The sequence below is a fragment of the Mustela lutreola genome, chromosome 17 (genome assembly GCF_030435805.1).
Source record: "Mustela lutreola isolate mMusLut2 chromosome 17, mMusLut2.pri, whole genome shotgun sequence".
Taxonomy (NCBI): domain Eukaryota; kingdom Metazoa; phylum Chordata; class Mammalia; order Carnivora; family Mustelidae; genus Mustela; species Mustela lutreola.
The window spans coordinates 7,508,894-7,524,840 of NC_081306.1; the positions used below are offsets into that span (position 1 = coordinate 7,508,894).

Consider the following 15,947-nt stretch of genomic DNA (forward strand, 5'->3'; position numbering starts at 1 on the left):
GTAAACTGTAAATTTGGAATGTCAATTATCATTCTGATTGGCTCTGAGATAAATTCCTACAAATTATAATTCTGAGAGCTTCCTATTTAATATCTACTCTGTGCTATATTCTATGCTAGGCATTAAGTATATTCAAAACAATTGTGATCCTTTCCTCATGGTATGAATAGTACAGTAATTGATCTAAAGTTGGGCCATTTGAGTTCAAATCCTAACTCTCTCACAAGGTGTAAAATTTTGAGCAAAATAACCTATAGCTGTTTATCATCTGTAAAATCAGAAAAATCACAGTACTTACCTTATAACGTATTCCCCTGGAGCGATTTGTTACTATGCCCTTTTTAAAAACTATGATAAAATATTCAGAAGGTAAGATCTGCCACTTTAACCATGCTTAATTGTACAGTTCAACGACACCAGTCACATTCACATTGTTGTGCAACCATCACCATTATCTACCCCTAGAAATTTTTTCATCTTCCCAAACTAATACTCCATGGCCACTAAACAATCACTCTCTATTCCTTCCTCCCCCTGGTCACTGGCAACCACCATTCCACTTTCTGTACCTATGAATTTGACTCCTTTAGGGACCTCATATAGGTGGAATTACTTCATTGTGACAGTATTTGTCCTTTTGTGACTGGCTTATTTCACTTAGCATAAAATGTCTTCAAAGTTTATCCATATTGCACCATGTGCCAGAACTGCCTCCATAAATGTACCACTTTTAACAGTCTCATAGGGCTTTCAAAACCAGAACTGGACTTCAAGACATACTAAAGGGGCAGAAGGATGTGGTGTGTATTGCATTAGTACTAAAAGGTGTCACGTGCTTTCAGTGAGTGAACTAGAAAGAGTAATCAGGGACTGCAGCAAGGAGAAGCACCTTAAGTGCTTCTGAATTTTTGGTGGCAAAGATTCACGGTAAAGGCAGTTTCTGGCCAGAAGACCAAGATGAATACTGCCTCAGAGAACCTAAAGGTACAGGACAGAGAGAGAGGAACAGGAGGAGCTCAGCCTTGGCCTGAACATAAATTGATCTCATCCCAGTTAGCATACTAATCACTTTGATGAGTGAGCTGTAAGACTAAGACCCAGGAAGATCCAGATAGAACAGCACAGTTTTAAAAAACTGAACTGACAGTGATTAACATGGATGGACCTAGGGGAAATTATGCGAAGTAAGATGTGTCAGACAGAGAAAAACAAACACCATGTGATTTTACTTATATGTGGAATTGAAAAAAAAAAACAAAACAAGCAAAGCAGAAACGGGTGAAATGGAGAACAAAGCAGTCCTTCCCAGAGGGGAGGAGATTGGGGAAATGGGCAAAAGTGGGTGAAGGGGAGTGTTTCCATTATGGAATGAATAACTCACAAGGATGAAAGGTACAACGTAGGGAACACAGTCAATGGTATTTTAATAGTATTGTATACTAACAAGTGATGGCTATGCTTAAAGTGAGCATAGTATAATATAAAAAGTTGCTGAATCACTATGTTGTACACCTGAAACTAACGTAACATTGTGTGTCAACTATACTTCAAAAATAAATAAATAAATAAATAAGGCGATGGTTTAACATGTCCTAAAAACTTATATTGTTCCCGTGCCTGAAGTGACTATCAATTTCTCAAATAAAAAATTACAAATAAAAAAAAAACTGGATTGACATTGCAACCACAGCCCACAGATATAGGCTATAAAAACCATCTATATGTTGCCTACAAGAAACTCATTTTAAGCCCGAAGACACCTCCAGATTTAAAGTGAGGGGGTGGAAAACAATTTACCATGCTAATGGACATCAGAAGAAAGCAGGAGTGGCAATCCTTATATCAGATCAATTAGATTTTAAGCCAAAGACTATAATAAGAGATGAGGAAGGACACTATATCATACTCAAAGGGTCTGTCCAACAAGAAGATCTAACAATTTTAAATATCTATGCCCCAAACGTGGGAGCAGCCAACTATATAAACCAATTAATAACAAAATCAAAGAAACACATCAACAATAATACAATAATAGTAGGGGACTTTAACACTCCCCTCACGGAAATGGACATATCATCCAAACAAAAGATCAGCAAGGAAATAAAGGCCTTAAATGACACACTGGACCAAATGCACATCACAGATATATTCAGAACATTTCATCCCAAAGCAACAGAATACACAGTCTTCTCTAGTGCACATGGAACATTCTCCAGAATTGATCACATCCTCGGTCCTAAATCAGGACTCAACTGGTATCAACAGATTGGGATCATTCCCTGCATATTTTCAGACCACAATGCTCTGAAGCTAGAACTCAACCACAAGAGGAAGTTTGGAAAGAACCCAAATACATGGAAACTAAACAGCATCCTTCTAAAGAATAAATGGGTCAACTAGGAAATTAAAGAAGAAATGAAAAAAACATGGAAACAAATGTTAATGAAAATACAACGGTTCAAAATCTGTGGGACACGATAAAGGCAGTCCTGTGAGGAAAATATATAGCGGTACAAGCCTTTCTCAAGAAACAAGAAAAGTCTCAGGTACACAAACTAACCCTACACCTAAAGAAGCTGGAAAAAGAACAAGAAAGAAACCCTAAACCTAACAGGAGAAGAGAAATCATAAAGATCAGAGCAGAAATTAATGAAATAGAAACCAAAAAAAACAATAGAACAAATCAACGAAACTAGGAGATGGTTCTTCGAAAGAATTAATAAAATTGATAAACCCCTGGAACAGACTTATCAAAAAGAAAAGAGAAAGGACCCAAATTAATAAAATCATAAATGGAGAGATCACAACTAACACCAAAGAAATGCAAACAATTATAAGAACATATTATGAGCAACTCTACGCCAACAAATTTGACAATCTGGAAGAAATGGATGCATTCCTAGAAACACATAAACTACCACAACTGAACCAGGAAGAAATAGAAAGACTGAACAGACCCATAACCAGTAAGGAGATTGAAACAGTCACTAAAAATCTCCAAACAAACAAAAGCCCAGGGCCAGACGGCTTCCCGGGGGAATTCTACCAAAAATTTAAAGAAGAACTAATTCCTATTCTCCTGAAACTGTTCCAAAAAATAGAAATGGAAGGAAAACTTCCAAACTCGTTTTATGGGGCCAGCATCACCTTGATCCCAAAACCAGACAAGGATCCCATCAAAAAAGAGAGCTATAGACCAATATCCTTGATGAACACAGATGCGAAAATTCTCACCAAAATACTAGCCAATAGGATTCAACAGTACATTAAAAGGATTATTCACCACGACCAACTGGGATTTATTCCAGGGCTGCAAGTTTGGTTCAACATCCACAAATCAATCAATGTGATACAACACATCAATAAAAGAAAGAACAAGAACCATATGATACTCTCAATAGATGCTGAAAAAGCATTTGACAAAGTACAGCATCCCTTGCTGATCAAAACTCTTCAAAGTGTAGGGATAGAGGGCACATACCTCAAGATTATCAAAACCGTTTATGAAAAACCCACCGCATATATCATTCTCAATGGAGAAAAACTGAAAACTTTTCCGCTAAGGTCAGGAACACGGCAGGGATGTCCATTATCACCACTGCTATTCAACATAATACTGGAAGTCCTAGCCTCAGCAATCAGACAACAAAAGGAAATTAAAGGCATCCAAATCGGCAAAGAAGAAGTCAAACTATCACTCTTTGCAGATGATATGGTACACTATGTGGAAAACCCAAAAGACTCCACTCCAAAACTGCTAGAACTTGTACAGTAATTCAGTAAAGTGTCAGGATATAAAATCAATGCACAGAAATCAGTTGCATTTCTCTACACCAACAAGACAGTAGAAAGAGAAATTAAGGAGTCAATCCCATTTACAATTGCATCCCAAAGCATAAGATACCTAGGAATAAACCTAACCAAAGAGGCACAGAATCTATACTCAGAAAACTATAAAGTACCCATGAAAGAAATTGAGGAAGACACAAAGAAATGGAAAAATGTTCCATGCTCCTGGATTGGAAGAATAAATATTGTGAAAATGTCTATGCTACCTAAAGCAATCTACACATTTAATGCAATTCCTATCAAAGTACCATCCATCTTTTTCAAAGAAATGGAACAAATAATCCTAAAATTTATATGGAACCAGAAAAGACCTGGAATAGCCAAAGGAATATTGAAAAAGAAAGCCAATGTTGGTGGCATCACAATTCCGGACTTCAAGCTCTATTACAAAGCTGTCATCATCAAGACAGCATGGTACTGGCACAAAAAGACACATAGATCAATGGAACAGAATAGAGAGCCCAGAAATAGACCCTCAACTCTATGGTCAACTAATCTTCGACAAAGCAGGAAACAATGTCCAATGGAAAACAGACAGCCTCTTCAATGAATGGTGTCGGGAAAATTGGACAGCCACATGCAGAAAAATGAAATTGGACCATTTCCTTACACCACACACGAAAACAGACTCAAAATGGATGAAGGACCTCAATGTGAGAAAGGAATCCATCAAAATCCTTGAGGAGAACACAGGCATCAACCTCTTCGACCTCAGCTGCAGCAACATCTTCCTAGGAACATCCCCAAAGGCAAGGGAAGCAAGGGCAAAAATGAACTATTGAGATTTTATCAAGATCAAAAGCTTTTGCACAGCAAAGGAAACAGTTAACAAAACCAAAAGACAACTGACAGAATGGGAGAAGATATTTGCAAACGACATATCAGATAAAAGACTAGTTTCCAAAATCTATAAAGAACTTAGCAAACTCAACACTCAAAGAACAAATAATCCAATCAAGAAATGGGCAGAGGACATGAACAGACATTTCTGCAAAGAAGACATCCAGATGGCCAACAGACACATGAAAAAGTGCTCCATATCACTCGGCATCAGGGAAATACAAATCAAAACCACAATGAAATATTACCTCACACCAGTCAGAATGGCTAAAATTAACAAGTTAGGAAATGATAGATGCTGGCGAGGATGCGGAGAAAGGGGAACCCTCCTACACTGTTGGTGGGAATGCAAGCTGGTGCAGCCACTCTGGAAAACAGCATGGAGGTTCCTCAAAATGTTGAAAATAGAACTACCCTATGACCCAGCAATTGCACTACTGGGTATTTACCCTAAAGATACAAACGTAGTGATCCGAAGGGGCACGTGCACCCGAATGTTTATAGCAGCAATGTCCACAATAGCCAAACTATGGAAAGAACCTAGATGTCCATGAACAGATGAATGGATAAAGAAGACATTGTATATATACACAATGGAATACTATGCAGCCATCAAAAGAAATAAAATCTTGCCATTTGCGACAATGTGGATGGAACTAGAGCGTATCATGCTTAGCAAAATAAGTCAAGAGGAGAAAGACAACTATCATATGATCTCCCTGATATGAGGAAGTGGTGATGCAACATGGGGGCTTAAGGGGGTAGGAGAAGAATCAATGAAACAAGATGGGATTGGGAGGGAGACAAACCATAAGTGACTCTTAATCTCACAAAACAAACTGAGGGTTGCTGGGGGGAGGGGGGTTGGGAGAAGGGGGTGGGGTTATGGATATTGGGGAGGGTATGTGCTTTGGTGAGCATTGTTAAGTGTGTAAACCTGGTGATTCACAGACCTGTACCCCTGGGGTAAAAATATATTATATGTTTATAAAAAATAAAAAATAAATAAAAATAAATAAATTTTTAAAAAGGTAAAAAGAAAGGAATCAGGGTGCCTGGATGGCTCAGCCAGTTAAAGTCTCTTCCTTCAGCTCGGGTCATGATCCCAGCATACTGGGATTGAGCCCCGCATCAGGCTCTCTGCTTAGAGGGGAGCCTGCTTTCTCCTCTCTCTCTGCCTGTCTCTCTGCCTACTTAAAATCTCTGTCTGTCTAAGAAATAAAGAAAATCTTTACAAAAAAAAAAAAAAAAAGAATCAAAGCACACCACTACAGAAAATTATTAAATCATAAAGTAAGAGAGCAAGAGAAGGAGAAAGGAGCAAAGGAACTACAAAAGAGAAAAAAAACTAATAAGATGACTAGAGTAAATCCATACTTGTCAATAATTATTTTAAATGTAAATGTACTAAATTCTCTAATCAAAAGACACAGAGTAGCTGAATAGATAAAAAGACTCACTTCAGCTTTAAGGAGACACATAGGCTCAAACTAAAGGGAAAGAAAAAACACATTCCATGAGGGCACCTGGGTGGCTCAGTGGGTTAAAGCCTCTGCCTTCGGCTCAGGCCATGATCCCAGGATCCTGGGATCGAGCACTGCACTGGGCTCTCTGCTTGGCAGGGAGCCTGCTTCCCTTCCTCTCTCTCTGTCTGCCTCTCTCTCTACTTGTGGTCTCTGTCTATCATATAAATAAATAAAATAAAATAAAATTTTAAAAAGAAAAAACACATTCCATGCAAATGGAGACCACAAGAAGGCAGGGTAGCTATAGTTATAGCAAACAAAGTAGACTTTAAGCCTAGGATTATAACAAGAGACAAATGAGGTCATTGCATAATAATAAAGGGGTCAATTAAGAGGATATAACAATTGTAAATATTTATGCATCAAACATCAGAGCACCTAAATGTATAAAGCAAGTATTAGAAGAAGTGAAGGGAGAAATAGTCAGCAATACAATAATAATAGAAGGGATTTCAATACCCTGTTTCCAACAAGGGATTTATCATCCAGACAGAAAATCCAAGGAACATGGGACTTAAACTATACACTAGACCAGATGGACCTAATGGGCATATGTAGAATATTTCACCAAACAGCGGCAGAATATACATTCTTCCCAGGGGCACCTGGGTAACTCTGTCAGTTAAGCATCCAATTCTTGATCTCAGCTCAGGTCTTGATCTCAGGGTTTTGAGTTCCAACCCCATGCTGGGATTCATTCTAGGTGTGGAGCCTACTTAAAGAAAGAAAAGAAAAGAAAAGAAAAGAAAAGAAAAGAAAAGAAAGGAAAACAATGTACATTCTTCTCAAGCACACACAGAGCATTTTCAGGGAGAGATAATATGTTACACCACACAAGAAATCTTAACAAGTGTAAGAACACTGAAATCACATCAAGCATCATTTCCAACAATAAATGGTGTAAAACTAGAAACCCATAACAAGAGGAAAACTGTAAAATTCAGTGGAAATTTTAAAATATGTGGAAATTAAACAACATGTTCCTGAAATATCAATGAGTCAAAGAAGAAATCAAAAGGGAAATAAAAATAATTTTGAGGGGCACCTAGGCAGCTCAGTCAGTTAAGCATCTGACTCTTGATTTCAGCTCAGGTATTGATCTCAGGGTCATGAGTCCAAGCTCCACTTTGGGCTCCACAACCAGGTATGGAGCCTACATTTAAAAAAAAAAAATCTTGGAACAAATTAAAATGGAAACACAACACACCAAAACTTACAGAATGCTAACAAAAGCAGTTCTAAGAAGTAAGTTGATAGTAATGATTGCCTACATTTAGGAAAAAAAGGGAATGATAATACCAAGAGGGCAAAGTAGAAAACCCCAGCCTCTCCATTCCTTCACAAATATCAACAATTAGACAGCTTTCCATGAACAAAAATAGCTCTGGGATTGCCCCTGAGTCCATTTAAGAAACTTCAAGAACACAATGGAACCAAAAACTGGGAATAACCACAGAAAAAGAGTAGACAGAACAGATTCATTTGGTCTGCATTATCCTGGTCCCCCAGGCTGGCACTTCTCAATACCAAGAGGAAGTACCCCACCTAGAAAGAGTTCCCATCTACATAAAGGGAGATCAAGTTGAGCAACAGGCTTTCGCAGTCTTGGTGCACCACACAAAGTACCCGAATATGTTTCACCCCACCCAGAGACCAGCAAAGCTGATATATATAGAGAGATGGCTAGTAACAAGGAAGAAAGTCAGGGGCTACCAGTATCAGCCAAGTAGTAGGAGTGACCCTGGTTCTCAGTGACTTGTTCTGCAAAGGAATTTTCACCAATGAAGAAAACATTGGGCAGCAAAGCCAACTGCAGATAGCCTCCAGATTTCACTAGTTTTCATCCCACATGTATTTGGACTTGTAAACACCAGATACTTGCACCCCTCCCAGGCTCCCTATCCATACCAAATCCCAGGATCCACACTGGCAGCCAGGCCCAGGCTTCTGTAGCTGCACAAGTACAAAATGCCAATCTGGCACTCTGTGACTGACCTCCACCCCCATACACATGATGCTAGCCCCTCCAGCTGTGCACCTGCCTACTACCAGCCTGATTTCCCATCACCAGATTCTACTGAAGTGTGCCTACCTGTGGCACATAGTCTATAGCCACAAAAAAAAAAAAAAAAAAAAAAAAAGCCCCTAAGGCTGCTTGTGGGCCCAGATTTGGCCCTATCTCTAGGCGCTGGCCAGCACTACTGGGTTGATCTGCAGCTAGCCCCTCCAGCTATGCACCTGCAAACCCCTAACCTGACTCTTAACACTGGCCTCCAATGCTGTGGAGATTGCAGCCATAATAGTGCACACTGACAGCCAGGGCATCCAGAGCTTCCTGTGGGCCCAGGTCCAGCTTTGTCTCCTGTCACTGGCCTGCACCGCTGGGCTTACCCGAAGCTAGCCCCACTAGCTGTACATCTGCACCCAGATAGTCAGACTTATGTCCCCAGCCTCTACTGTAGTAAGTACTTGACATGAGATCTTAGCCACAGAGGGCATGCCAACATTCAGGGCACCCAGAGCTGTCAGTGTATCCTCAGTTAGCTCTGGTTCCCACCACTGTGTGTCTGTCTGCAACCATCCCCTGCCACTACACGGGTACCAGCAACTGGCCATCAGAGCTAAGAATGTATACACTATGTGCTCCAGCCACCACTGCTGCCTGTCCTGTACCATAGCCTCAGATCTGGAAGTGTCTCTGAGGACCCCAGCAGTCTTTGCAGTAAAAGTGAACCCTCTTGGTGCTCACCAAAGGCTACACTGTTGTCAATGCTGTGGCAGTGTTGACCCCCAATGCTGTGGATCCCCAAAAAGACATCCTGTTCCCCTAGACCCAGAGCATCCATATGCACCTGGAATCCTGTATCACTAGACCAGGGGTCACAACACACTCCAGCATATTCCCACCAACAAGTGGAGGTCTTTCATTACCAAAGTTGACCCATAAGGTCTGGACTGCCTCTTCCAATATGCAGACTCAAATGCAAGGCTACTAGAATCACAAAGAATAGGAGAAACATGACACCATGTAAACTTTCAAAAAAGTAAACTTTCAGTAACTGACCCCAAGCAGAGATAATTCAATTGCCCAAGAAAGACTTCAAAATAAATGTTCCAAAGATGCTCAAAGATTTCCAGAGAAAACAGATAAACAATATAATGAATTAGAAAAACAAGAGAAGAACAAAGTTTTTTTAAAAAAATAACAAAATCATGGGGCGCCTGGATGGCTCAGTGGGTTAAAGCCTCTGTCTTCGGCTCAGGTCATGGTCCCAGGATCCTAGGATAGAGCCCTACATCAGGCTATCTGCTCAGCAGGAAGCCTGCTGTCCCCCCCTCCCACCCGCCTCTCTGCCTATTTGTGATCTTTATCTGTCAAATAAATAAAATCTTAAAAAAAAAATAAAGAAGTTCAACAAAGAGAGAGAAAACCACCCTAGTCACAATAGCATCAAAAATAATAAAATACTTGGAAATAAATTTAAAATAAGGAAATGAAAGATACACTCACTGAAAACTATAAGTCACTTATGAAAGAAATTGGATATACAAATGAACAGTTATCCTGAGTTCCTTATTGTTAAAATGTCCATATTGCCTCAAGTCATCTATAGATTTTATGTAATCTCCAGGCTGCCAAGGGCTGAGAAGTGGAGGGAAGTAGGGAAAGAATGGTAAAAGGGTACAAACTTTCAGTTATAAGATTAATAAATTCTGAGGATTTAATTTATAATATGACTATATTTGATTAAACTGTATTGTACAATTGAAGTGTGCTGTAACAGTAGATCTTAAGTGTTCTCTCTCACACATACAAAGGGAAAACTATGTGAGGTGACAGATGTGTTAATCAACTCGAATGAGGGGATTCTTTTTTTTTTTTTTTTTTAAGATTTTATTTATTTATCTGACAGAGAGAAATCACAAGTAGTCGGAGAGGCAGGCAGAGAGAGAGAGGGAAGCAGGCTCCCTGCTGAGCAGAGAGCCCGACGCGGGACTCGATCCCAGGACCCTGAGATCATGACCTGAGCCGAAGGCAGCGGCCCCAACCCACTGAGCCACCCAGGTGTCCCGAATGAGGGGATTCTTTCACAGTGTATATGTATACCAAATCATCATGTTGTACACTTTAATACACTACAATTTCATTTATCAATTATACCTCACTAAAACTGGAAAAAATAAGAAATTAAAGAACATCTAAATAAATGAAAAGACATCCCATGTTCATGGACTAAAGATTTAATATTTTGAGAAGGCAGCACTCCTCAAATTGATCTTGAGAACCAATCAATCCCCAGCTGCCCTTTTTCAGACATGAACACACTGATTCAAAACTCATATGGAATGTCAAGGAACCCTGGATAGCTGAAAGAATCCTGAAGAAAAACTAAGTTTGAGGTCTCACACTTACTGATTTCAATAGTTCCTACAAAGGGACAATAATCAAAACAGTATGGTACTGACATAAGCACACAGATACATAAATCAAGGGAACAGAATTAGGAGTCTATAAATAAACCCAGTCATCTATGGTCAACTGATTTTCAGTAAGAGGGCCAAGTTCACTCAAGATGGAAATAGCAGTCTTTCAAACAAATAGTGCTTAAGCAACTTACAAAAGGATAAAATTGAACTCCTGCCTGTACCACATACAAACACTAATTCAAAATGAATCAATCAGTCAAATATAAGAGCTAAAACAAATAAACTCTTAGAAGAAAATACTGGAGTAAATCTTCATAATCTCGATGTAGCAATGCATTCTTAGAACACCAAATAAAAATGTTGGTAAGTTTGGCTTCATCAAAATCAAAACCTTTTGAGTATTTAAGGACACACTAAAAAACTCATGAATGGAATAAAATATTTTCATATTATATATCTGTTAAGGGTTTCATATACTGAATATATATAAACCATTCTTACAACTCAACAACAAAATGACAAACCAATTCATTAATAAGCAAAAGATTTAAAAAGACATTTCTCCAAAGAAATTACACAAATGGCCAAGAAGGACATAAAAAGATGCTCAACATCACTAGTCATTAGGGAAATACAAATCGAAACTATAGTGAGATACCACTTACGCACTAGAATGGTTATAATAGAAAACAAAACAATAATTTTTTTTAAAGATTTTATTTATTTATTTGACAGAGAGAGGTCACAAGTAGGCAGAGAGGCAGGCAGAGAGCGGAGGAAGCAGGCTCCCCGCCAAGCAGAGAGCCCAATGCAGGGCTGGATCCCAGGACCCTGGGATCACGACCTGAGCTGAAGGCAGAGGCTTCAACCCACTGAGCCACTCAGGAACCCCAAAACAATAACTTTTTTTAATGGAAAAAAAAAACTGTTGGCAAGAACTTGGAAAACTGGAACCCTAAAACACTGCTGGTAGGAATGTAAAATGGTATAGCTGCTGTAAAAAAGTCTGGGAGTTCCTGCAACTCCACTCCTATATAACCAATGGAACAGAAAACCTGTCCATGCAAAAACATGTATACTAAAGTTCATAGCAGCATTACTGGCGATAGTCAAAAAGTAGAAACCCAAAAGTTAATCAACTGATGAAAGGATAAACAAATGTGGTATATCCAAAAGATGAATGAAGTATGTAACAACATTCAAGAACCCTGAAAATATTATGCTAAGTAAAAGAGCCAAACACAAAAGGCAACATATTTTTTTATTCTATTTATGTGAAATACCCAGAATTGGCAAATCCATGGAGATAGATCAGTGGTAGCCAGGGACTAGAGATAAGAGGCAATAATAGCAAGTGACTGTTCAATGAGTACAGGATTTATTTTAAGGATGATAAAAAATGCTGTAAATAAAACAAAACCAAACAAAAATGTTCTGCAATTAGATAGTGGTAATGGTGGCACAACCCTGTGAATGTAACAAAATCACAGAGTTCTAATACTTTAAATGGTAGAGATGAAAAATAAATAAAAAGTAAAATAAAATAAAATAAAATGGTAGAAATAATTTTTTCCTCAATGTAAAAAAAAGAAAAACCCCATGAGGTGGGTAAGAGGATATTCCTACATTATAGCTCAGATTTGCAAAGATCAACTCACTTCCCTAAATTCAAATTAAAACCAAAGCTGGGGCATCTCCTAAAACTTTTTTTTTTTTTTTTTTTACAGATTTATGTATTTATGGGACCCTCGGGTGGCACAATCTCCTAAGCTTTGGACTTCTGGCTTCCCCTCAGGTCATAATCTCAGGATCCTGAGATGGATGGAGGCCCCACCTTGAGCTGGCGCTCAACAGGGAATCTTCTTGAGTTTCTCTCTCCCTCTCTGCACCTCCTCCACTGTGCGCTCTCTCTCTCTCAAATCAATCTTTTAAGAAAAGATTGATTTCTTCTAGAGATAAAGAATACGCCTGCAATCACAGCGGGGGGGGGGGGCAAGGGGGAGAGAGAGAGAATCCCATGCCGACTCCTTGTTAAGGTTGGAGCCCCAGAGGGGCTCGACCTCACAACCCCCAGACCACAACCAGGAGGAAACCAAGACTAGGCGGCTCAACCGACTGAGCCACCCTGTCGTTCGCCAAAACCTTCTAACCACTAAGCTACAATCAACATAAAATTTAAAACCGTTCAAGTTAAACCCTAAGTCTCCAGTGGGTTTTGGTGTTTGTATTTGTTTGGGGGGAATGTGGATGTACGGATTTGGAGACGGGATACGGACAGCGGGGTTGGCCTATGGGGAAGTTCAGGGAGCACCCTCTGCCTCAGCCTGGGCTCTTCGGGAGGACAAGCCAGGGCTGGGAGGACACCAGGACGGAGAGATTCCAATACTCACCACACAAGCCTCCAAGCAGCACCCCCGGCGCCTCCCGGTGCACCTCTGCGGCTCAAGTGTGAGCGCTTGGTCCTCAGACACCACCACCCAACGCCCCCCGCAACCGCCCCGCAGCCGGTTATCGCCTCGGTGTCTTGCGACCTCTCAAAGGTGCGCTAGCCCACGCGCCGGCAGAAGCGCACAGAGCGCGCCGTCCGCGCTCCAGCACCGCGCCTGCGCCCACGTGCCCAAGAGCGCGGGTCCTGGGCTTGTCCCTTCTCAGCACCCATCCAACCCGCAGAAGGCCGACCTCGCTTCCGGATTTCCCAACACTCACTGCTTCCTCCTTCCTGCCCACCCCGCAGGTCGGCCACTCTCTGCAGAGATTAGGAGGGCCGTAAGACACTTGCCTTGGCTGCCGCACATAGGGGACGCCAACTCAGTATTGGAGATAAATTTTTTAATTAATTTTTAATTTCCAAATTAAAAAAATAATTAAATATAAAAGTGCCATGAAAGGGGCGCCTGGGTGGCACAGTGGGTTTAAAGCCTCTGCCTTCGGCTCAGGTCATGATCCCAGGGTCCTAGGATCGAGCCCCACATCGGGCTCTCTGCTTGGCGGGGAGCCTGCTTCCCCCCCCCCCTCTCTCTGCCTGCCTCTCTGCCTACTTGTGATCTGTCAAAAAAAATAAATAAAATCTTAAAAAAAAATTTTTTTAAGTGCCATAAAGTGCTACATGGGAGGCTAAAGCAAAAGGGAGAAATCAGGAATCCTGACCCTGTTTTTATTTAAAATTTTAATATTGTGTTCATCATGCATTGTTTTTGGTGTTTTAATTTTTTTCAACATTGCATAATTAAGAAGGGTTTGGGGTTTTGGTTTTTTTTTTTTAATTTTAATTATTTATTTGCCAGAGAGAGAGTGTGTGCCCAAGAGAGAGCATGTACGAGCAGGGAAGAGGCAGGCAGAGGGAGAAGCAGACTCCCAGCCCAACAAGGCGCCCACTGCAGGACTGGATACCTAGACCTCAGGATCATGACCCCAGCGGAAGGCAGACGCTTAACCAGCTGAGCCTCCCAGGCGTCCCTTAAAATAGTCTTTAAAAAATCTTCAGCACTGTGTATTTTGAGTTCTCAATATGTCCCTTTAATTTGGCGCTGAAAGTGATTACCTCAGCAACTGTGTTCTCCTCATCCTAGTGACAGCTCTGCCCTGCTGTCACCTTCAGTATCGTAGTGGCAGAAAATCTAAAGTGCAAGGGGCAGGGTTGGGGGGGCAGGTGGTCGAAGGGGATAGCAGGGAACTTCCGGAATTCCAAAAGCAGGTTTGCCCTGTCCCAGGACAAAGCCTTGGGGGAGGATAGGGAAGGGAGAGTTATACCTGTGACCTATTTACCGGCCCCTACATTACTAACAAGTTTATTAATATTCTTTCTAATAAGTCATTATTACTAAGAATAATCATTTTAATAATAATAAAGTAAAAAATCAATAACAGCAAATAATACTAATGTAATACTTGTTAGTAAGACACCAACCTGCTAAACACAATAAAATTATTTCATTTATGCCTCATGACAATTCTTGGTTCTAATATTATTATCTGATTTTACAGTTAAAGGGCCAAGGTGGTGAAGTCTCTTGTACCTCCAGAATGCACAAGTGGTAGAAGCAGGATCCAAATCCATACTAGCTAACCTCAGAGCCCTTTCTTGGGAATCACTAATCAAGAAGCTCCTAATCCTCTACCTGCGAGTGATTTGGTGGAGATTTCATCATAAAAGGCATTAAAATGCCAATAAAAACTTTAGAAACAAATTGGGATATGAGGACATCTGTTACAGTGCATCACATCAATGAGTTAAACTAGGAAAACATTATGTAGTTGGGGCTTCAGCAATACACGTTTCAAGTACACAGGTCCACTTCAGATTCTTTTAATAAATACAGTGCAGTATTGCAAGTGTATATTCTCTTCCTTATGATTTTCTTACTAACATTTTCTTTTCTCTAGCTGAAGAATACAGTATACAATACAAAATACAAATTATATATTCATGGGTATGTTATGTTATCGATAAGGCTTCTGGTCAACAGTAGTTATGCTTTTGGGAGTCAAAAGATATGTGCAGATTTTTGAGGGGGTATATTGGTACTCCTAACTGCCATGTTGTTCAAGTGTCGATAGTAATTACTTCCATAAATCCCAAAATGTATATAAAACTTGTAACAACCATTTCAGATGAAAGCTCTTTCTAAAGTAGGCATAAAAGGGTGTTTATTTCCATGTCACCCAAAAGCATGCTGTATCCCCCACAGCCTCAGCCAAGCGATAGGACACCGGTACTTCAGTGACAACCCCCCTCTGGAACATTTGGGGCAAGGGGGTGTTTGTTGTACAATTGGATGGTCTACTTTCTGTCCATACCTGCAAAACCAGTTTCTAATGTAGATTCTGGATCATGCTCTACAGCTGGACATCAAACTTGTGCTGGGCACCTGGAATTCAGAGCCAGCCAGCCTCCCTAAAACCACTGCTGCTACCAGAAGTCTGCATAGGAGGAAGAAGGCTGCCCTACACTTTTATGAGGACTTCTTCCAAAAGTGGTCAAACCAGACCTTCATGTTTGACAACTAAAATTCTATTAAGGACTTGGGAGACCTTACCCAAAGCCATGTAAGGAAGATGATTTTAGATAATTCCCAGACCCTGTCTTTTAAATAGTTATGCACTTATTTTGATGCAAATTAAAAATGATTAAAACAGCACATTAAATCATGTGCTAATTTTGCTCCTACTAAAGCTAAAGAAGGTATTTTAATTTTTAACAAAATATATTAAGTAAATGATAAAAGAGACATCATGAGGTGGTAGATCCTCCACAGAACTTGGCAGTTGGACTTCTGGTATATGTGGTCACCTAAAAATTCCCTT

General features: G+C 40.2%; 1 protein-coding gene across 1 annotated transcript in view; it reads right to left on the reverse strand.

The window, feature by feature from the left end:
• The window catches only part of LOC131819920 (phospholipid-transporting ATPase ABCA3-like), a 148,788-nt gene extending 135,600 nt beyond the window's left edge, over positions 1 to 13,188 (reverse strand). The window contains exon 1 of the mRNA XM_059155338.1: positions 13,034 to 13,188. The gene's annotated coding sequence lies outside the window, so the exon portion shown is untranslated. The remainder of the gene's footprint in view (positions 1 to 13,033) is intronic.
• Between the last annotated feature and the right edge of the window lie 2,759 nt (positions 13,189 to 15,947).